Source organism: Sminthopsis crassicaudata, chromosome 4 (genome assembly GCF_048593235.1).
Source record: "Sminthopsis crassicaudata isolate SCR6 chromosome 4, ASM4859323v1, whole genome shotgun sequence".
NCBI lineage: Eukaryota > Metazoa > Chordata > Mammalia > Dasyuromorphia > Dasyuridae > Sminthopsis > Sminthopsis crassicaudata.
Window position 1 is genome coordinate 167,998,006 of NC_133620.1, and position 22,683 is coordinate 168,020,688.

The window sequence follows — 22,683 nt, forward strand, 5'->3', positions numbered from 1 at the left end:
ATTTTCATGACCAGCAATTATGAGTGAAAAGAACCCTGGGATTTCAATGGGAAGACATGTGCTTTACTTACTGCTCTGCCACTAAATTGCTTTTTTCCTTTCCCTCTTTGGGCCTCCATTTTTTAATCTTCAAAATCGGAGTAATAGCACTTGTTAAGAAACTTGTACTCTATTTCACATGATTATTGGGGCGGGGAGAGGGAAAGTGCTTTGAAAAAGTGCTTAAAATATTATACAAATGTTTTTGGTTCTTTAATTTCAATTATGTTTGACTCTTCAAAAACATATTAAGAATGTACAAACATTTCCTCCTGAGAACTGAAGAATATACTCTCTCATACCAGTTCAGCCTGTAGGACAGTAGGCTCAAAACTTAGCAAGTTTTTACAAAGACTGGGACCTCCAAGTTCATGTCCAGACATGTGATAACTACTAGATGATTTTTTTCACTAAGCTCCAGTCCAAATGATCACCCCCCCAAAACATTTTTTGTTTCTTGGGCATTGGTGATGAAGTCAGATCAGATACCTATTGCAGGTTCCTGTGGTTCACTCTCTATGTCTTCACACCTTTCACTCTCTATGTCTTACTCCCATTCCCTGAACCTAGAATAGAAAAGAACAGACAAAAGATGAAGGATTTGGGCTCATTTCTCATATAGTCTCTTATTCATTGCTACTATACTATCAGAGTATTGCTGAAGACAATGAAATAAATGATAATAATAAGTAACATTTACATAGTGCTTACTATGTGCCAGGCACTATGCTAAGTGTTTTATATTTATTATTTTATTCTTACAAACATCCTGGGAAATAGGTACCTGTATTATCCCTATTATATATATGAAAAAACTGAGTCAAACAAAAGTTAAATGTCTAAGGCTGTATTTGAACTCTTCCTGACTTTAGGCCAAACACTATCCATTATGAACTAGCTGAAAATGACAGACCTTTTAAATACCACTCCTACATTATCAAACAGTCAGAACTATTTAATGTGTTCCAGTCTCTTCAAGATGCTTGCCATATATTCAACTTATTAGCACTCTCTTTGTGAGGTGACACTATCTATTCCCTAGAATGTTCATGTAGAGACACTATTAAGGCAAGTTGATGGGTCTGTGCATGTAGAGACCTCCATTGCAAGTGCCAACCTAGCACAGTAGATAGGGAACTGGCCTTAAAACTAAGAAGACCTTGGTGACTAAAATATTCGAGTCTGAGTAAGTCACTCCCCTGTATTTCAGACAACTTTTTGTATTGGCCTGCATTAGTAGAGGGAGCTTTCTCATCTGGGATTCAGAACAAATTGACATTTCTACATAAAATGTATTTTGACTTCCCTATAGAAACAGGAGATAAAAAGACCAGAAAATGCCTCTTTATTCTATAGCTTATCCAAAAATATAAAGGTATTTTAAGAATAGAGGAACATTTAAAAAGAAAAACAAAGGAAAAAAATCTGGAGGAAAAAAGGGAATCTAAAACTGTGCCAAATTTTTGAAGGAAAAAAGAATCCATATTGAAGATTTCAAACTTTCTCATCCTCATCCTCATCCTCATCCTCCTCATCTTTCCCCTTCTTAGCAGTAGCAGCAGCAACCTGTAGGAACAGTATGAAGAAATATTATAATATTTTGTATAAAGATAGGTATGAAGAGCATAAAGTGTATGAGTAGAAATAACAGATAATATACACTATCTCTTTACTGTAATATGTAGGGTGGATAGAAGTCAGTTATGAAGATTTTCAAATGCCAAACAGAAGAGGTTCTATTTGATTCTAGATGTAACAGATAGCCACTATTCATTGAGCAGGATACTGCCATGATCAGACCTGTGCTTTAGGAATATCATTCTGGTAGCAGTTATATGAATGATAAATTGGAGAGGGATAATATGATAAGGGCCTGAGCTTATGTGTATTAATGTGTATGGGGGGTAAGAAACAAGAGATGCTATAAAGTTAAAGTTGACAAGACTTGGTGACTACCACACCTATAGTATTATATTCAATTTGGGGTGTCAAAATTTAATCAGGCATTGACAAGCTGGAGCACAGCAGAAAAGAGGGTGATCAATGTTTATTGAAGGAATAAGAGTTGTTCATTTTAGAAAAAAATTGGGGAAAAGTATAATATCTATCTTTAAATAAAGGATTATTATTATATAGGATCAATTTCATTTGTTCATGATCCCAGAGGGCAGCATTTAGAAAGAAGTGATGAAATCTACTAAGAGACAGACTTTAGTTCAAAATGGGGAGAAAAATATGATCTTCCAAAAATTAAGCTGTCCAAAAGTGGAATCAGTCATTCTATGTGCCAGGCACTTTGATAGGTGCTGAGGTTATAAAGAAAGTTTAAAAAAATCATTATTGGAAGTTTTTAAGCAGAAGCTATATGATAACCTCTTAGGGATGTCCCACTTAGAAATGGGCTAAGTGAGATGATTTACATGGTCTCTTCCAACTCTGAAATTCGAAATCAAGCAAATTGGCACAAAGCAGAGTCATAAATGAGTATAAGCCTAGCACTGTTTTGTTAGAGAAATTTTATTTTACAATTTTGGTTAACTTAATTTCTATAAACTTAGGGAATATAAAGGACATTCATATTTTTATATTTAGGAAGCCACATTTCTTTAACATAACTATTTTGGCATTGGAAGAGGGAAAGGAGAAAGGTCCAGATGTATGATTCTATCATGTAAGAAACTCCCACCATGGAATCTTCTTCCATCAATGAAGATTAGCAACTCAGATTTGGTTTACAGTCTTAGAAAGATTTATAGTCTTAGAGGCACCTAGAGGTTGAGTGAATTCTCCAGAGTCATGTGATTAATTAGAATAGGTCTGAGACTTCAAGACCAGCTTTCTCTCTCTTATGCTACTATATTGTCTCTTACAAACATAACGTAGAATAATTACATAGAAGGCAGTGGGGTAGTACAACTGATAAAGTGATGGCCTTGGAATCATGAAGACTCTCTTTTCTGAGTTCAAATTTGACCTAGTCACTTTTTAAGCTATGTCACTTGACTCTGTTTGCCTCAGTTTCCTCATCTGTAAAATGAGCAGGAAAAGGAGTAGGAAATAGTTAGCTACTCCAGTATCTCTAAGAAAATCTCAAATGGGGTCATGAAGAGTCAGAAATGACTAACAACAATAAGTATTCAATCATGTATTTAATGTCAAAAATTTATGAATACTTTTATTTTAGGCATTTGATCAAATCTTTCTTTGACAATATGATGATGAGTCATCATTGCTTTTCTGACGTAGCAATGTGTAATCCATCAGGAACTCTTGGGAGATTGTAAAAATCATACTTGTATAGATACTTCCTCTGGATGAATCATAGTAATTCATAAAAACCATGGAGAGTTCTTGCCTGACAGTTTTAATGTGTTTTTTCTTTTCTTAGTCACTTGGTGTAAGATGCTAATTTGTAGCCTGCTCACTTGTTTAAAAAAAATTATTTACTGATTAGACATTCTCTCCCAGAATGTGCTGCTTTTTGACATGAAAATGACACTTTTACAGTTTTAGACCTGAAAAGGGCCTTAGAGACCATCTAGCCCCAAACTCTCCAGAATAATTTACCCATGGTCACATAGGTTGGAAGTAGAAGATTCAAAATTTGAACTCATATACTATCATTACAAGGACTGATACATGGCACAGTGGGTATAGTCTTGGAGTCAGGAAGATGAATCTTCCTGAGTTCAAATCTAGCCTAGATACAACCTATATGATCCTAGAAAAGTAATTTAGCCCTGTTTGCCTCAGTTTCCTCTTCCGTAAATGAGCTACAGAAGGAAATGGAAAAGCATTATAGCATCTTTGCCAAGAAAATCCCAAATTGGGTCACATAGAATTGGACACAACTGAAAAATAATTAAACAACAACAAAATTTATGAATATAAATTCATTGATTTTCCTTACATTGACCATGCTGCTTCACAGTAGCACCTGTGCTTTGAATGCTATTTTTTTTTTAGAAATAAGTGTAGATTGGCACATGTTAAGTGTCATCTGATGCCTTTTATGATATATGGCATGAGAAGTCTATAAATGTGAAACAGAGAAACTAACTAGATTCTACAGAGATAAACCCCTGATTCTATATTCATTAGCCTTATCCTCCAGTTTGTTGAACTTTGAGGGCACAGGAAACTTGGCTTAATAGAGGAGATTTTTTTTTTTTTACCATATTCCCCTAGGGTAAGAAGCTTAGTACTCACTATTCACTTTAGGTTAAAATATAAAGTGTTTGACACTTAAAGCCCTCCCTAAATGGGCTCCAGCCTACCTTTCCAGAATGAATACATCTTTTGGACAAATTTTCCATTTCAACGCAACTTGTCAATTTCCTGCTTTCTCTACATGGGATCAATCTCTTGTTTCATGACTTTGCATATACTCCCTCCTTGCTAGAATGTATTTTCTCTTATTCTCTGCTTAATAGAATCCCTAACTTTTCAAGCTACCTCCTATCTGAGCCCAATCCCATAGGTAGTAGTGTTGTTCAGATATTTCAATCACATCCAATTATTCATGAGTCCATTTGGTATTTTCTTGGCAAAAATACTGAAGTAGTTTGTCATTTTCTTCTCCCCATTATTTCACAGATAAGGAAATTGAGGCAAACTGGGTTAGTTGACTTCCCCAAGGTCACCTAGCAAGTAAGTGTCTCAAGTCACATTTGAACTCATATCTTTCTGACACCAGGCCCTGTGCTCCAGGGCATACTAGCTTCCCCTAGGCAGTAATATCCCCCAAATAATTTGTACCTAATTTGTATATATTTTATATTTTTCTTATATATATTTATTTTGTTGTTCTCCAGTAAAATATAAATTCCTTGAGGGCTAGATTTTTTTTTTTGTCTTTATATTTTCAACTCTTAGTATAAAACAACATAGTTCTTGTTTTATAAATGCTTGTAATATGAAGATTGGTTATCCCATCTTTCCTGTTATGGACTTCAGTGAAATAAAAGGGCAACAAAAGCTGTTATATATATACTTGGCTTAAACAACCAGATTTCTATTTATTAGCAAAAGATTCAGTTTTTAATGGAAAATCAAGTCATTCTTAATTACTCAAGACAATATTTTCTCCCAACTTCTTGGGAAAAAAGTATATTTTAATTGTCTTTTGTTATTGTTTCATATTAATTTCTGAACATATCTCTCTCTACCAGAAAGTAATTTATTGTAATAAAATTACATGAGATAGGAGAAAAATGACAATTCAACAAAACTAACATGACAAAAATGTGTGACATTAAATATAATAGTTTATACTCATGTTTTTTAACCTCTGCATTGAAGACGAGAGTAGATTCTTTTTTCAATTTTTCTCCACATTCAAGCTTTTTCACTGTAATTACATAGAGAAAAAGAAAGACAGATTGATAGATAGAAATATAAAACAACAAACTGACACACCAGGCCCAGTGCTAAGCAATAGGGAATCTAAATTCAAGACAATCTCTACCCACAAGAAATTTGCATTCAAATGAAGGAAATCAATATATAAAGAGGAGCTGAAAGACTGTGGATCAGAAGGCATACCTACTATATCACAAGGCTGTCAAGGATATAGAGAAGTCCAGAGAATGAGAAGTGAAGTCAGGAGCCAAAAGCATTCAGGTTTTTTTTTTTTTTTTTTTTTTTTTTTTTTTTTTTTACTGTGTCATTTTTTTTTAATTGTGCAATCATATTCCATTATTTCCAGTTAGCCATTCCCCAAACCAAATATCTTTGTTTCCAGTTTTTTGTTCACACACACACACACACACACACACACACACACACACACACACACTTGCTGTAATGGTGATGATACTTCTTAAGCATTTTCAATGTTTCATCTTTGTGGCTAAGTTGAAAAAGACTTAAAGATGGGGATTTGGGTGTTGGGGAAGATGTATTGGCTATGTTGCTTAAAATAAATTCTATAAGCTAATAATTGTAGTCATTGGGTAAACTAGATTTCCTAGATATGTGATATGAAAATACTGCAATTTGCTTCTGAATCATAGTGTACTTAGTTTTACCTTCCTTTTCCTCTTCCTCCTTCTCTTCCTCTTCCTTTTCTTCCTCTTCCTCCTCCTCCTTCTGTCTTCTGGTCCTGACAAATGAATTTTTCTTGAGTTGCACATGCCTTTTGGGAAGAAAACATAGACTTTCATTCACAGAAAACATTTAAGCTTTTGTTTTTGAACTAGAGGCCTTTCTTCAAGGTTCTTTGATGGCTAGAATAAATCTTGGGAGGTTTTCCTTTGAAGAGCAGGAGGATTGATTACATAGGATGCATATCAAAACCATTTTGTACTATGTTCTGCAACTCCCCAGATAAGACATGACAACCAATTACCAGAGTGGAAAATTTCTTAATAAATAGCTGCTTTTCAAGGGGGAAAAAAAAAGCACACATATCTTAATCATTTGGGAAGTCTATATGTGCAGCAATTTGACTCAGATTACTAGCTATTATGAAAAGTTGAGATGTAGAGTTTCATTTGAGGAAAGTTTTGTTTTCTTTTTAAATAGCAAAAAACAAACAAAAAACGCTCAACAAAACATTTAAATTAATTTAGGAATAAGAAAAAAAAAAGGAGTCCCAAAGATTTTAGTTAAAATTTGGGCCAGATAAGAATTTTGAGATGTCCACATCAAATTTTTGCTTTTGAGATCTTCTCTTATATTGCCAGGAAACATACTGGGGAGATTGTTCCTAAATTTTTCATGGCATTGCTCTTCTATGTAGTTATGTCCAGTAGCTTGTATTTTATAGAATCTTCCAATATGGAGAATTTATATCCTTTTTTTTCCTCTTTAAAGGAGTTAATTACACAGTGAATGAATGAATAAAGATATTTATTAACTACTTACTATGTACAAACCACATAATAATGTGAAGTGTTGAGAATGCAAATAGAAAAGCTTTTAGGGGTCTCTCATTCTAAGGAGAACAGCAAACAGGGAAAAGTTGATTGAATTTCCTAACAAATTTAGTTCATGTTATTCTGAAATTCTTTTTGACTAATGTTGTGCTTGGATTTTGTTTGTGTCTATTATTTGGGATGAGAGGTATTTTGCCTGGTTAGCTGGCCCAAAATTCATTGGATAATTGTATCCTCTTTATTTTGGCTGTACACTAGGGTTCTTTCTCTATTGCTGGGAAATGGTTTAGATATAAACCAAGTACCTCCCAAGTCACTTAGTCATTTTCCTGCCTTATCAAATGTATCTACAAAACTTCTTTGTTTCAGCAAAATATATTACATTAATGAGACTATCAAAAAATGCTTTACAACTATAAAGTGGTACATGAATATTAATTGATTTTATTATTTTCCTCTTTTGTATTTATTTTAAAGAGATGGGTATGCTTTATGAAATATAAAAAATATGTGAATAAATTTATGATATGGGCATATGAAAATGTGAATATATTATCTATTTATTTACAGAGCACAGATATATTAAAATATGTACACATGCATGGAGGAGAGAGAAAATCAATGAAAAAGTATTAATTAAATATATTAATAATATATTATTATTACTGTGTGCCAGTCACTGTACTAAGAGCTTGGCATACAAACAGAAAAATGTTTGCCCTCAAGGAGCTTACATTTTAATAAGGGAAATTAACATATGTGTGGAAGTGGTGGCTGGGGACTCAATTTGGTCTAAGGAGTCACAATGCTGGTGAGCTGATCCACTCCCTTTTAAAAACTCCCTCAGTTTCTCTCCCCTTCTCTCTCTTCTTCCTCTGTATATAGAGAATAGAATCATTGTGACATGGCAAGGATAATGGTAAGATAGTTGTGTAGACAAAAGGTGGGCTAAAAAAGAATGGCTAATTATTCTCTGTGCTAAGGGTTGTTTGTTTTTTTTGTTCTTGACATTCCAATAGTCTGATTACTAATTCAAAGTGAAGTGGAAATGGATGTGTGGTACTGTGTGTCAGATACTGTTCTGAATTCTGGGGTTATGGAGAAAAGCAAAGAGTACAGAGGCTATTTGTTGACTTACTCTAAATTTCCTCTTCTAGGATGAAGGCCCAGTTTTTCCTCTCTGGTTTCAACTTTGAGAGAGAATCAAGGGTAACATGAAATTAATACATAACCAATAACTGTATATTACTTAGATATATATATTTACTTCTATAGAAAAAAAGTTCTGCATCCCATTATTCTCCACTTTGTATAGTTCCATTAAGATGTCCTTTTAAGTAAAGTATTTTTATTAATAATTTTGTTTCAACTATTTCTTGATGCAAAGTAACAGGGAACCAATCTGTTTTTTTTTTTTTTTTTTTAACTTATCAAGACAAAGAGAATGGTTGCCTTAGCGATAAGATACATCAGAAAGCTCTCAGAAAGGCTTCTAACCTCTACAATTCTTTACCCCTTCCTTCCCCTCTTCCCTTCATTAGAAGCAGAGCTGAATATCTAGAGTGTGTATTTGGCAGTGCCTGCAGAGTATAATCAACTCCCATAAGCAGGGCTAGAAGCAAAGCTATGCAGCTGCTACTTGTTAGTGTAAACTATGCATAGATCCAAAGGAAAGGAAAAAAAAAAACCAGCTAGAAAAAGAGGGGAAAAAAGTCCCAGGAGGGGGGAAAGACAAACCAGTAGTATTCAGAAGTTAGGTCCATGTTAAGAATCGTGTGGCATTTAAGATATAAGCAATAAATACATATTGTGCTTCTAAAAACAACTATAATTTACTTTCTTACTTCAAAAGATTTCATCAGTGTGAGTACTCTCTCTCTACCAGCAAATTATCACTAATCCCAGATTTAGTAGGATTAGGGTTAAATTCTATCCCTGGGTAATTGCTGCTGGCCCATTTCAAAGATGAAAGATATCCCATTATATGAAGTGCTGAATAAAGAACTCTAAGTGAATATTAAGCTTTTCATGGTGCCATACATTTTAGCAGCTAGAGACTGACCCAGGAGAGTTAAGAGTTAAATCAGATTCCAGGTTGTGAATAAACTTTGGTATCTTTGTTTTTTTCAAGCTCATGATCACCTTGCAAAGGAGAGTTGCTGAGAGTATAGCCAAGGCCCTAAAAGATAGTCTTCTATCTCTATAAAAACTGACCTGAAGTTAGTCATGCAATGAATCAGAGTTTTTCTGTTTCTATTTCTTGCTCTTTTGATCAAAAATATATTTTTTAAAGTCCCCAAACCTATGTAATCTACATGTAGGGATATGGAGAGCAAAGTTAGTTGGCTAGTAGTCTCATCTTTGTATTCTCTTTTCCTTCTACTAAAAAAGAAGATCTGAATACTCTCAGACCATAACTATATCTGGTTGGCTTTGGGTAGAGCTGGATAGTTAAGTGGGTAGAGTGACAGGACTAGAGTCAGGAAGCCTCAGCTTTTTGAGTTCAAACCTGACCTGAAACAATTACTAGTTAGCTGTGTGACTCTCCCGCAAATCACTCTGTTTGCCTCACTTTGCTTATCTATAAAATGAGCTGAAGTCATAGATATTCTAGTATCTTTGCTAAGAAAACTGCAAAATAGGGTCAAGAAGAACTAGACATGACTGAAAAATGACTAAACAACAAAAAGTAGTGATTTCTCTCTGTGCATATCCCTTTCCTGCTTACCTTCTTTTTCTCTTGAGGGTTTGGGTGGGCAATAGAAATCGCCTATCCATAGGTACCTGTATTTAAAGCAAACTTGCTTTAACCAAATGAATGACTTGCTTAGCTCAGGGGCATAAAACAGCAACAACAACAACAACAACAACAACAACAACAACAACAACAACAACAACAACAACAACAACTCCAGTTTTGTCTTTATTCCACAGAGATATTTATAATTGAAATATCCAGCTGAGCGTTTTGAGCTCCAGACAGCGTCAATCAAGTCCCGGGAAAGTGAGCTGTCTACCTTGCCAATAGAGGGTGGGTGTTTATGTTACCTCATGAACAGTAAATCAGGAAGACTGAAATAGAGGCAAGAGCAATCAAACTATTGGAGTAGGTCTTTAGAGAGATGACATAATCAGTGGAGACAGCATCTTGATAAGATATTTCCATAGCTTGGGATGGGAGAGACATTCTGCTATTCTGAAACATAAGATCTTATCAAGTATTCTGATAAAGAGGCAGGAGGAGGTTTTGCAGAACTAAGAGGCAGGGAAACTGAGGCAGGACTGAGTCAGGATAATTAGGGAAACTGAGTCAGGACAATAAAACAAATAAACCAGACTAAAACTAGAAAATGCAAGGACTTGTAGCAAGGACCAGTTTCTCCCTGATAATCCCAGAATTATTAGCATCGAACAGCACTCCTCATGCAGGGAGACACACAAGCCTCCCTTTTTAAATCTCTGCAGTTGGGAGGCATCTCAGCCGGAGATGGACAGTCTTTAGGTCTGTGATCATTTGTGCATTTAACTCAGCCTCTGTTGAGTAGCAGTGCTCAAGGCAGTCCTGCTGCCCTAAGAGGGCACTTTACATCAGGAGCTCCAAGAAGGAAAAAAATGAGGTTGAGGGCTCCATTCTCTCTTTCTCTCTGGGACAGGACAGATTTGTGAGCAAATTATGCAATTAGATCAAGACAGGCCACCCCAAATCATTAGAGTTCTGATATCGAAATGCTGAAATAATAATTAAAGAACTGGGATAACAGGAGGGGAGAAACAGATCAGAGAGGCTGCCAGTCCTTGGACAGTGTCTGATTTTTGGTTGTTTCTAAAGAATAATCCCAAAGACTGAATAAGGGATTTCAAAGTTAAAACATAACCCAGCAAATCATAGTCTAGTAAATTTTAAGCAAGGAGTAAAATAGTTTCTAATTCAGACTAAACTTAATGAAATAATACATCAGTTTTTCCCAATTTCCTGACCAGCTGAAATCAGTTTTCCTTCCTCCCCTGTTTATCAGATTATACATAACAGACTAATAAATTTCCTGAATCAGCAATAGTCAGACAGTTTTATGCAGCAATAGTTAAACAGTTTTAGCAAGTCCCCTAGTTTTAATGAGTCTTTAAAAAATAGATCCATTACTTTGAAGGCGGACCTATCTCTGAGAACATTTTACAAAACCAAGCCTCTCTGCAAAAGGTAGGTGTGGAGAAATCCCACATGGGCCCTCCCTACTCTGTTAAAAGAAGCAGGGGGAGGGGGAGAAAGAGGGGAAGGCAGCTAGCATTTACCTCAAGCTAAGAGGTACTTAATGCAGAGAACTCACCCATCCTTTAGTGAGTAGGTTGTGGGGCATTTACCCTAATTGGAGATACATGACTCCTGAAAAGAAAGCTGGAGGTTGGGAGAGTAGAGAGAGATTGGAACTCTACATAGAATTCAAGTGTTAATTAAGTCATTCTCTAAAAGGCAGCTTGAGGGAGTATCTATTCTTGTTCTATATCCCTGGGCTTCCTGGACTGAAATGCCAGAGAAGTTGAGGCAAGAAAGAGACAGTTTAAAGAAACTAATTCAGTAAAAGAGAACTGTCAGAATAGAGAAAGATTCTAGAGAGGCGCCAAATTAAAAGTAGTTAAGGAGTGTTTTATTTAAATAGTTTCAATCTCTCTTTTAATTCACCTCCCATCTGCAGTTGGGATGAGAAAAAAAAAAAAGGAGAAAACAAAAGAAACTATTCTCACTCTCTTAACAATTAATTTTCCTTGATTTGGAATTTTATTCCCCAGCCATCATTCTAAAGATTTCTTTTTTTTCCAGTCTGGTCAGGACTGGGCTTAGAAATCTTTAATTGTTGGCAGGGGGCATAGAATGCCAATTGAAAAAAATAGGAGAGTGAGAGAGAGAGACATAGCTCAGTTCCAGGAGATAGTTAGGCTATTTATCTATCCAGGAGCAGGCGGCAAAGTACCATTTTAAAAGTTAGTGGGAAGCTTGAAAAGATTGAGTCCTCATTCTCCCCATTGTACTTCAAGAAGGGGACAGGATGGGAGCATTTACATGGCAGGTTGCCAAGCCACATGAGAGAGGTTCAAAAAGAGAGAGGATGGGGGAAGGGAGAGATGTTATCTTACCCAGTGCTTTACCGGTGGTGATGGTGAGGGCTCACACAGTCAGGTAGAGACACCTCTCCAAGTTCACCCCGATCCAGAGTTTTTCCTTGTGGCTACCACTATAGTAGAGTTTGAGAGGGGCTCAAACACAGATTAATCCCCCAGAAGAGATCAAGGAGACTGCTGGCTTGGGACCCCAGAAGGATGGGATCCTCAGAACAACCACGTGGTGGGGGGAGGAGTGAAGAAGAGACACTTTGTGTGTTGGAGTTCTGGCCTGAGGGTAGGCTTTCTGGTGAGATAAAGGGATTAGAAATGCCTTGGAAAAGAAGGTCTTTTGTCTCTGGAAGCAGCCTTCTCCAAATCTAGCATCTGCTAAGGAATGATTTTAGAGGCAGAGGTGTGTCTAGATTGTGTTTCTAGACAGGTAAAAATTTTTAGTTTTCCAAAATCTCGCAGCCTCTTTCTTATCTCTAGACAGAGAGTGAGACAAAAGGAGGCCTTTTTCCTGAAATGCAAGTCTCCACTGGAGACTTTTGCTCAAAGCCCAGGCCTGGTCTGGGTGCCCACTATGTTTTAGAGATAGACTGAGATGAGGGGAGGAACACAGATATTCTTCCCAGAAGCTGCTCGAACTGCTAAGGATAAAGATTGGCTCTGAGAGACCTGAAAAGGTTAAGGTTAGTTTTTGGGGTAACAATTTTTGGGGCCCCTGTATGTGGCCACCAAATGATGAGAGATAGGAAAGGGAGAACCCCATTGGTTGGTGCAAAGATAGTAAGATAGTCCCATGAGTTGCAGTGTCCCCTGTAAATGAATTTACAGGCCCGAAAACCTAGATTGATAAAAAGGTTTATTGTAGGGGTTTTAGAAGTAAAGTTTAGTTAGAAAGACACCAGGGCCAAAGGTGGCCACTGGGCAGGCAGGAACCCTTACATGGCCAGATACCATGTTTGGTGGGAAGGGCTCCTGCAAAGAGAGAGCTCCATCTTGGTTCTTTTATATCTAAAAGGGGCTTGTGGGTAATGCCCCAAGTTCTGGCAGGCTTTTCAATTAGCTCAGATCTGGTGAGGGCTGGGGAAAGCCTGAATATCATTGGAATTCAAAAGAGTGCTTTTTGATCAGGATTTGTGAATCAAAAGTCAGCCATGGGGGTTGGGAAATCAGAAAGGAATCTTAAAGGGACCTCAACCCCTATCAATAAGAACACCTGATAAAGACTTCTCATTAGGATTGTAATGTGCTGTTGTCCCCAGAGACTGCTGATTGCTCTCTGGGAGGAGATCTGCTGTGTCAACTCAAATCTCTAGGACAGATTCTTCTTCCTGTAGAGAGCCCTTGTCTCCAGATAGTTGCCTCCAACTCTGGTCCAGGGTAGAGAGTCTTCTTGCCACCTCAAGTCTGGCCCAGATAAGAGACTCTTCTTCTCTTGAGTGCCACCCCTCTTTTATCCTCCCAGAGAATGGGTGTGGGATAATGCAAGGGCTTTTGGGGAAAATTACTTCAACCAATGAACTTGCTCCTCCTAAGCATGCAAGCTCCTCCCCAGGAGTTCAAAGGGGTTAAACTCCTAGTAAAGACCAGAACTAGAGAATTGTTAAGTACCAACTTAGCACTTAGTAAGAACCTAATATCTCATTATCTCATTAGCACTTAGTAAGAACCTAACACAGGATAAGTTCTCCCTTTCTTACAAAGGTAAGACTAAATCCAGTCTCAACCCACAATCCTGATCACCTGAGCAATATTGTAGCTTTTCACTTGATTGTAATTTATGTTGTTTTTCTTCTTCTTACTCAATGCATTCTAAAAGCTACTTATTATGTTACCCATTCTATCAAAGTTTACTGCTCAGGATAGGAAAACTGTTCTTTAATACATTGGGCTACAAATCCCAAGATCTTTAGCTAGCTCCTGGTGACTCTTCTTTCATCTGCAAATGAATCCACCCATTTGGAATTGGGTTTATGAATAGGTGTGGAATGATTTTTAAGGTTTCTGGAAAAGGCTGGGTCTGAAATACTTTGGTTCCTCACAAATGAGTTCCAGAGCCTTGGAGACTGAGGGAAACTGATATGCCATTATTTTTCTATACAAAATGAAAAGCTGAGAAACCTCATATATGGTCAACCGCTATTTTCTTCTACAGGAGCAGCTGGATATAACAGTTGCTAATCAGTGGGACAGCTTCCAGTCCAGCTCAAAATGCAAAGTCTAGGAAACCAGGCTGTCTCCTAAAAAAAAGTAGGCAAAACTACCCCTTGCAAACACAAGGGACTTCTGTGCTCAAAGCCAAGGCTCAGAGCTGCACAGGAAGCTTATACCAGGTGCAGAGTTCAACCATAAAAGTAAAAAAAAGAAAAGGAAAGAAAATGAACAAGAAACAGAAAAGAACCTTGACTATAGAAAACTACTATGCTGACAGGGCAGACCAAAGCACAAACTCAGATGAGGAAACAATGTTCACAGAAGAAATCTCAAAGAGTGATACAAACTGATCTTATATCCATAAAAATGCCCACAAAATACTTTAAAAGGCAAATAAGAGAGGTAGAAGAGAAAAAATGAGAACGGAAATGAGAGGTATGTATGAGAGAGTCAACAGCTTGGAACAGGAAGGAAAAAAAAGTATCTGAAGAAAACAACAGTAGAATAAGCCAAATAGAAAAAAATATACAGAAGCTAACTGAAGAAAATCACACATTAAAACTAAAACAGGAAAAATGGAAGTTAATGACTTTGTGAGATAGCAAAAATCAGTCAAATAAACTAAAAAGATGAAAAACAGGAAGAAAATGTGAAATATCTCATTGAAAAAACAGCCAACCTGGAAAATAGATCCAGAAGAGACCTTTTAAAAATATTGGTTTACCTGTAGACCATGAGCCCCACCCCACCCCCCAAAAAAAGAAAAGAAAAAAAATGCCTCAATAGCATTGTACAAACAATCATTAAGGAAGATTGCCCCAATGTTCTAAAAACAGAAGAAGAAATACTGATTGAAAGAATCCATCTATCACCTTCAGAAGGAGATCCCACAAGGAAAACCCCAAGGGACATTGTTGTGAAACTCTAAAACTACAATCCCAAGGAAAAAATACTGCAAGCTGCAAGACAAAAATAATTCAAGTATTAAGGAGCAATTACGATGACCCAGAATCTGGCAACTGCTACAATAAAAGATCAGAGGGTATAGAATACCATATTCTGGAAGGCAAAGGACCTAGAGTTACAGCCAAGTATTAACTACCCAGTGAGATTCAGCATCAATTTTCAGGGGAGGCAATGGAACTTCAATGAAGTAAGAAACTTTCAATCATTTCTATTGAAAAAACCAGAACTAAGTAGAAATAGGAGATAAGTTAGTGGGTGGGGTGGACAAAAAACCAACAACAACAACCAAAAAAAACAAAAAACAAAAAACACTCCCACCAAGGACCAGGTGGAAAGAGAGGATAAAAGTGATATACAAAGGAGAAAGGAGGGAAATACAACTTTATGGCAACAAGTCTGATAATCTAACTGAAATAGATGAACATTTACAAAAATATAAGTTGCCCAGTTTAACAGAAAAGGAAATAAAATTACTTCAACAGTCCCATTTTAAAATAAAGAAATCGAACAAGTCTTTAACAAACTCCCTAAGAAAAAAATCTCCATGGCCAGATGAATTCACAAGTGAATTCTACAAAACATTTAAAGAGCAATTAATTCCAATACAATGTAAACCTATTTGGAAAAATAGGTAAAGAAGGAATACTGCCAAATTTCTTCTATGACACAAATATGATACTGATACCTAAAACAGGAAGAGTCAAAACAGAGAAAGAAAATTACAGACCAATCTCCCTAATGAATGCAAAAAAATTTTTTTAATAATATATTAGCAAAAAGTTTACAGCAATTTATCAGCAGGATAATATATGATGACCAAGTGGGATTTATAACAGGGATGCAGGGCTGGTTCAATATCAGGAAAACTATTATAATAATCAAACATATCAATAACAAAACCAACAGAAATCATATGACAATTTCAACAAATAAATACAGAAAAAGCTTTTGACAAAATATAGAACCTGTTCCTATTAAAAAAAACACACTAAAGAGCATAGGGATAAAGGGAGTTTCCTTAAAATAATATACAGTGTCTATCTAAAACCTACAGTAAGCATTATTTATAATGGAGAGAAGCTAGACACATTCCCAGTAAGATCAGGTGTGAAACAAAAATGCCCATTATCACGACTGTTATTCAACATTGTACTAAAAATGTTGGCTTTAGCAATAAGAAAAGAAAAAGAAATTAAAGAAATTAAAATAGGTAATGAGGAAATAAAACTATCACTCTTTAAAGATGATACAATGATATATTTAGAGATTCCTAGAAAATCATCCAAAAACCTACTGGAAACAATTCACAGCTTTAGCAAAGTTGCAGGATATGAAATAAACCCATACTAATCATCAGCATTTCTATATATTACTGACAAAGTCCATCTGCAAGAGATAAAAGGAGAAATTCCATTTAAAATTATTGTAGACAAAAGAAAATATTTAGGGTTCTACCTGCCAAGATAAACCCAAGAGCTACATGAACACTAATTGTTCATGGCTAAACTGAGTTTATATAATAAAAATGACAATTCTGCCTAAATTGGTGTACTTGTTCAGTGTCATATCAATCAAACTGCTATAACATTATTATGTAGAACTAGAAAAAATAATAACAAAGTTCATCTGGAAGAACAAAAGATCAAGAATATTAAGGGAATTAATGAAAAAAGTTATAAAGGCTTAGCAGTACCAAACCTAAAACTATATTATAAAGAAGCATACATCAAAACCATTGGGTACTGGTTAAGAAATAGAGCAGTGGATCAGCGGAATAGAATAGATATACATAACACAATAATCAAGACTTATAGAGATCTAATATTTGATAATCCCTCAAACTCTAGCTTCAGGAATAAGAACTCAGTATTTGACAAAAATTGCTGAGGGAAATGGAAAATAATATGTCAGAAACTCTGCATAGACCTACATTTCACACCCCATACCAAAATAAGATCAAAATGGATACACATGATTTGGGCATAAAGGATGATACCATAAACAAATGAGGAGAACAAAGGATTGTTTACCTATCCTATCTTTGGAGAAAAGAAGAGTTTATGATCAAAGATGAACTAGAGAAGATTATGAAAGGTAAAATGGACAACTTTGATTACATAAAATTTAAAAGATTCCCCCCCCCTCAGGAAATTGGGGTTAAGTGACTTGCCCAAGACCACACAGCCAGAACGTGTTAAATGTCTGAGGCCACATTTGAACTCAGGTCCTCCTGACTTCAGGGCTGATGCTCTATCCACTTTATCAACTAACTGTCCCCAAAAGATTTTGCACAAACAGAATTAGCAGAACAAGATTAAAAGGGAAGTACAAAGCTAAGAAAAATATCTTTACACCCAGTATTTCTGATAAAGGTCTCATTTCTAAAATATATTAAAAACTGGATCAAATTTATAGAATATAAGTCATTCTGCAACTGATAAATGGTCAAAGGATATGAATAATCAATTTTCAGATAATATAATTAAAGCCATTTATAGATATATAAAAAATGCTCTAGATCACTATTGATCAGAGACATGCAAATTAAAACAATTCTGAGATACTACTCATACATACTATTCAGATTGACTAAGATAACAGGAAACGATAATGATAAATGTTAAAGAGAATGTGGGGAAACTGGGACACTAATGCATTATTGATGGAGTTGTGAAATGATCCAACCAGTCTGAAGAGCAATCTGGAACTATGCCTAAAAAGTTATAAAACTGGCATACCTTTTGACCCAGAAGTGCCATTACTGGATCTGTATCCCAAGGAAATCATAAAGGAGGAAAAAGGATCAATAAGTACAAAAATTTTTTTTTTGTAGCAGCTCTTTTTGTGGTAGCAAATAATAATGATTAGATGTTTATCAATTGGGTAATGGCTAAACAAGTTCTGGCATATGAAGATAATGGAATATTATTGTTCTATAAAAATGATGAACAAGCAGATTTTAGAAAAGTCTGGAAAGATTTACATGAACTGATACTGAGTGAAACAAACAAAACCAGGTATCATTGTACACAATAGCAGCAAAAATATGTAATAATAAACCATGAAAGATTTGGTTCTTCTCATCCAACTCACTTCCAGTTGATCAATGATGGACAGAGGTAGATACACCCAGAGAAGAAACACTGGGAGGGGAATGTAAATTGTTAGCACTAATATCTGTCTGCCCAGGTTGCATGTACCTTCGGATTCTAATGTTTATTGTGCAACAAGAAAATGATATTCACACACATGTATTGTACTTAGACTATATTGTAACACATGTAAAATGTATGGTATTGCCTGTCGTCGGGGGGGAGGGAATAAGGGAGGGGGGGAAATTTGGAAAAATGAATACAAGGGATAATATTATAAAATATATATATATATATAATAAAAAAAATTTAAAAAAAAAAGTAATAAAATGGATAATATTACATTTTAAAACTAAATCAATAGGGAAATATGTATAGAAGAATTGCGCATGTTTAATATATATTGGATTACTTGCTGTCTAGGGAAGGGGTGGGGAGAAGGGAGGGAAAATGAATGTTGAAAATTATTTGTGCATGTATTTTGAAAATAAAAAGCTATTGTTAAAAAATTAAAAAAAAAAAAAAAAAAAAAAGATTTGGTTCTTCTCAATGATTCAGTGATTCAAAGCAATCCTAATAGAAGATGGACAGAAAATGTCATCTGCATCCAGAAAAAGAACTAAAGAGACACTGTAAATTAGAATCATGCTATGTTCATTTCTTTTTTCTGGTTTTTTTTTAATCTCTCTGATGATTTTTCCCTTTTTGTTCTGATTTACCTCTAATAACAAGATTCATAAATCAATGTGTTAGAAATAAAGTAAAAAAGAATAAAATTTTTCAAAAGTTTCTCTAATCTTAGCTAAATTGAGCAAAGTCTCTCTAGTCTAATGCTAGTGTTCCACTAATTCAATGCACTCATTTTATAGAGGTGAAAGCTGGCTCTAGAAAAGGAAAATAGCTAGTTTAAAGTCATATAGATAAGTAGAGAATCAAACCAACATTCTTTGAATTTTCATTAAAAATCTTTCAGCTGCACTTTGAAGACAGTCAGTCATACAGCATTTCACCAGGCTTATACTGAAAGCCTTATCAGGATATCAGAATAGAGGCTTTGAGGGCATCACTTTTAAGAACAGAGAGTCATTTTGGTGCTTCAGTGAGGCATAAGGATGGAACTTTGAGCAATGACATAGTAAACTCAGTAATTTATAAATCATACTGTTTTTCTTGTAAATGTAAAGAAATGATATCATCAATTGCCTCTCCAATATTTAGTTAGTCATGGTAGGTAAAATTTCCATCTGAAAGAAGGTTCTGAGTAATGTTCCAGGAGCATAAAAGATATTTAAATGTTTTCAGGTATTTACTTAGGACAGACAGGAAATAGCAATGGCAAGTAAAAATGCAAAAAAGGATGAAGAAAAAAAAAACCTAACCTTTCAGAAACTTCAGAAAACTATGTATATTTTATTTTGAAAAAGAGCAGTCAAGAGGCAGAGTTTTCCCCAAAATGGTATCAACAAACATAACCTTTAAATTTTAATTTTCCAAATAGCTACCGGGGACTAAAGAAAAGGTGAAAGGACACAGAAAGAATCAAGAAAGCTATGGGAAGCAAGGCTTCCATGGTGCACTTTGTGGCAAGCCTGAGAAATGTGATCATTTTTCCATTGCCATTTTAGGCCTTGTCAGTAATGAACAACAGTGTTCTTTGGCTGAATTTTTAAAGTAAAATGTTTTCATTTCAAATCTGTAATTTAAAAATATTTCCAATTGGTTGTCTTCCTTTTCATAATTTTCTTGATTTTCCTGAATTGTTTTTTCTTTCCCCTACCCCCACCTAATTTTTCCCAGAACTCTCTTATTTGATTTTCAGAATCCTTTTAAAGTTCTTCCTAAAACTTTTTGGGCTTAGGATCATTTGAAATTTCTCATTGAAAAAGAAGTGACTTTTTTTTTTTTTTTTTTTTTTTTTTTTAAGCTCCTCTATCTTCCTCTGAATAAGACCTTCTCCATTCCCATGGTAGCTGACTATGGTTGGGTTCTTTCTTTTTAACTTACTCACTTTTCTTTTTATTTTCTTTTTATCAGTTATTAATATAATCAAGTTCTATTCCTGAGGTATAGGAAATGATACCCCAAGACTCTACTGTTATTTTCTGAACTTTGTTCCCACCTTGGACAAGTTTATCTACTTCTATGTCTTAGTTGAGGACCCCGGCCACACTGTGGGAATAATGTCCTTGATCTGTGTGGTCCCACCCCAAAGCCCTCCAGTGTGTTGCAAACTATACCTGACCTCTCTGCCCTGGAACTGAAACCAGGGACTCTACTCTCCTACAAGTGACCAAGCAGAATCCCCATCCCTCTGCTACTGTACTCATCAGGGATATGCTAGTTTCTTCTCTGTAGACACAGCTTGGGACTACATCAGGTGCTTAGTATCTGTGGACAATAGAAAATTCTATCTTCTTCTACTCATTTATCTGACCTCTGCACTGCTCTCCCAACTTTAGCTGTCACACATCTGTAGAGGTGGCCAGGAGGTGTTTACACTCCCTGAAGCTAAACTTCTGTCCTTGGAAGCCTAGTATTTCCTGGGGTCTTCTCAGGTTGTCTAAGGAGGATAATTACTCTACCCCAATTTCTGTTTATTTCTTCTACTCTGTTTCCTTGAGAAGTTGTTTTGTATTTTTTGTGAAAGAAATCTGGAGGGCCAAAACTTTTCTAACTTACTCCTCCTTCTTCCCAGAATTCTCAAGACTATAAAAGATAAATCAAAGGCAAATTGTTGGCAACATAAGAAACATCATTTGATACTAATAAATCCAGGTATCAAGGTTCCAAGTATTTCTATCCATTCATTTTATAGAATCATAGAATCTCAGGATTGGAAAGGATCTTAGAGGCCAATCTTTTTTTGAACATGATTCTCTCTGGAATATACTTAGCAAGTGATCATACAATCTCTATTTTAAGAGTTGTAGGGGGCACTGTAGATAGTACACCAGCCCTGGAATCAGGAGGATCTATGTTCAAATCTGATCTCAGACATTTAACACTTTCTAGCTGTGTGTCCCTGGGCAAGTCATTTAACTCCAATTGCCTTGCAAAGAAAAGAAGGAAGAAAGAAGCCTTGTAGGAAAAAAAAAAAAAAAAGACTAGATTCCTACCCAGTCAATTCCATCTTTGTATGGTTCTAGTTATGAAATTCTTTTTTATATTGAAGTAAGGGTGTATAGAAAATAATTGTTCTCAATAACTCAAATATTAAAGCAGTAGTATTTTGATTTTTGATAACTAGAAAGCCTGCTTACTTAGGGTATATGTATAGAATGATATGTGTTTAGAATGTTAATCCTATAACAAAGAGATACTACTGCTTGCCACTGAGCCAACACTTCCACTCATAGTCTTGGTTATTCCCTCTGCTACCCCTATAATTGAAAGTCACCAACTACAATCCTTTCAATAAGGTGAACCTAACTATCCTCCCTGCTATTGCATCCTTATCAACTTCCCTTTTATTATACCTTTCAGACACAGGACAAACCAATGCATCCCCAGGTCCATGGGCTTTGCTATTTACTTTGCTGCTGAACTGTCTTTTTTACATGTTATCTCCCCCTAATTAGAATGTGAGCTGCTTGAGAAGAGGGATTGCTTTGCTTTTCTATATGTATCTCTGATGCATAGCACAGTCATTGGTACATAGTAATGCTTAATAATTGGTTTTACATTCATTCATTTTCACTGAAAAACACTTTACATATTTGAACTGTCCCCTTCCTTCCCCATGGACTGTCCATGTTTTTTTTATATTTTAAAATAATTCTAATAGGACAAAGTTTCTAGTGCTTGTTTCCATCTGGTTATTTTGTTCTGGATATGATCCAGCTCCTTAATATCCTTTCTAAAATAGGTCACCCAAAATAAAACACAATACTCTAGATGTGGTCTCAATAGAGCAAAGTCTGGAAAGCCATACTTTTGACAGACAGTGTCTATGTTTTAGACTCTGTTTCTATCATTGAAAGTAAAGTTCATATTCCTCCACTAAAGTCTTCATTTGATGACGTTTAGCATTGAAGTAACTCTGAGTTCCTTAAAACTTCCCAGTTAGAAATAAACTTTAGTAGGTTCTAAAAAGCTATTTAGGCTTTGTGTGTGTGTGTGTGTGTGTGTGTGTGTGTGTGTGTGTGTGTGTGCGTGTGTCTTCATTATATATATTATATATAAAGTGGGCTGATCTAGTTTAGTCTTCATAGGTTTATCAGTAGAAATTTGGCATTTAAAGGATGGTATTTTTGATTATAATAACTCATGAAGATCATCAATTAAGACCTAAGGTTTGCATTCCCTAGAGGAGGCACCAATACTGAAGAACTGTAGTATATTGAAATAAGATTAAATTAGCTTTTTTTAATTGCCATGTCATATTCTCCATTTTAGCACTTGTATTCTAGAAAAACTATAGTTTTCCCCTCCACACACAAATCGGGACTTTT

General features: G+C 35.5%; 1 long non-coding RNA gene across 1 annotated transcript; it reads right to left on the reverse strand.

Moving 5' to 3' along the window:
- Nucleotides 1–1,488: 1,488 nt before the first annotated feature.
- On the reverse strand, nucleotides 1,489–8,125 carry LOC141541169 (uncharacterized). The gene is made up of 4 exons (XR_012481675.1): nucleotides 8,056–8,125; nucleotides 6,069–6,175; nucleotides 5,328–5,389; nucleotides 1,489–1,605 (listed from the first exon to the last, which is right to left on the reverse strand). It is a non-coding gene; the product is annotated as an uncharacterized LOC141541169 (long non-coding RNA).
- Nucleotides 8,126–22,683: the final 14,558 nt, after the last annotated feature.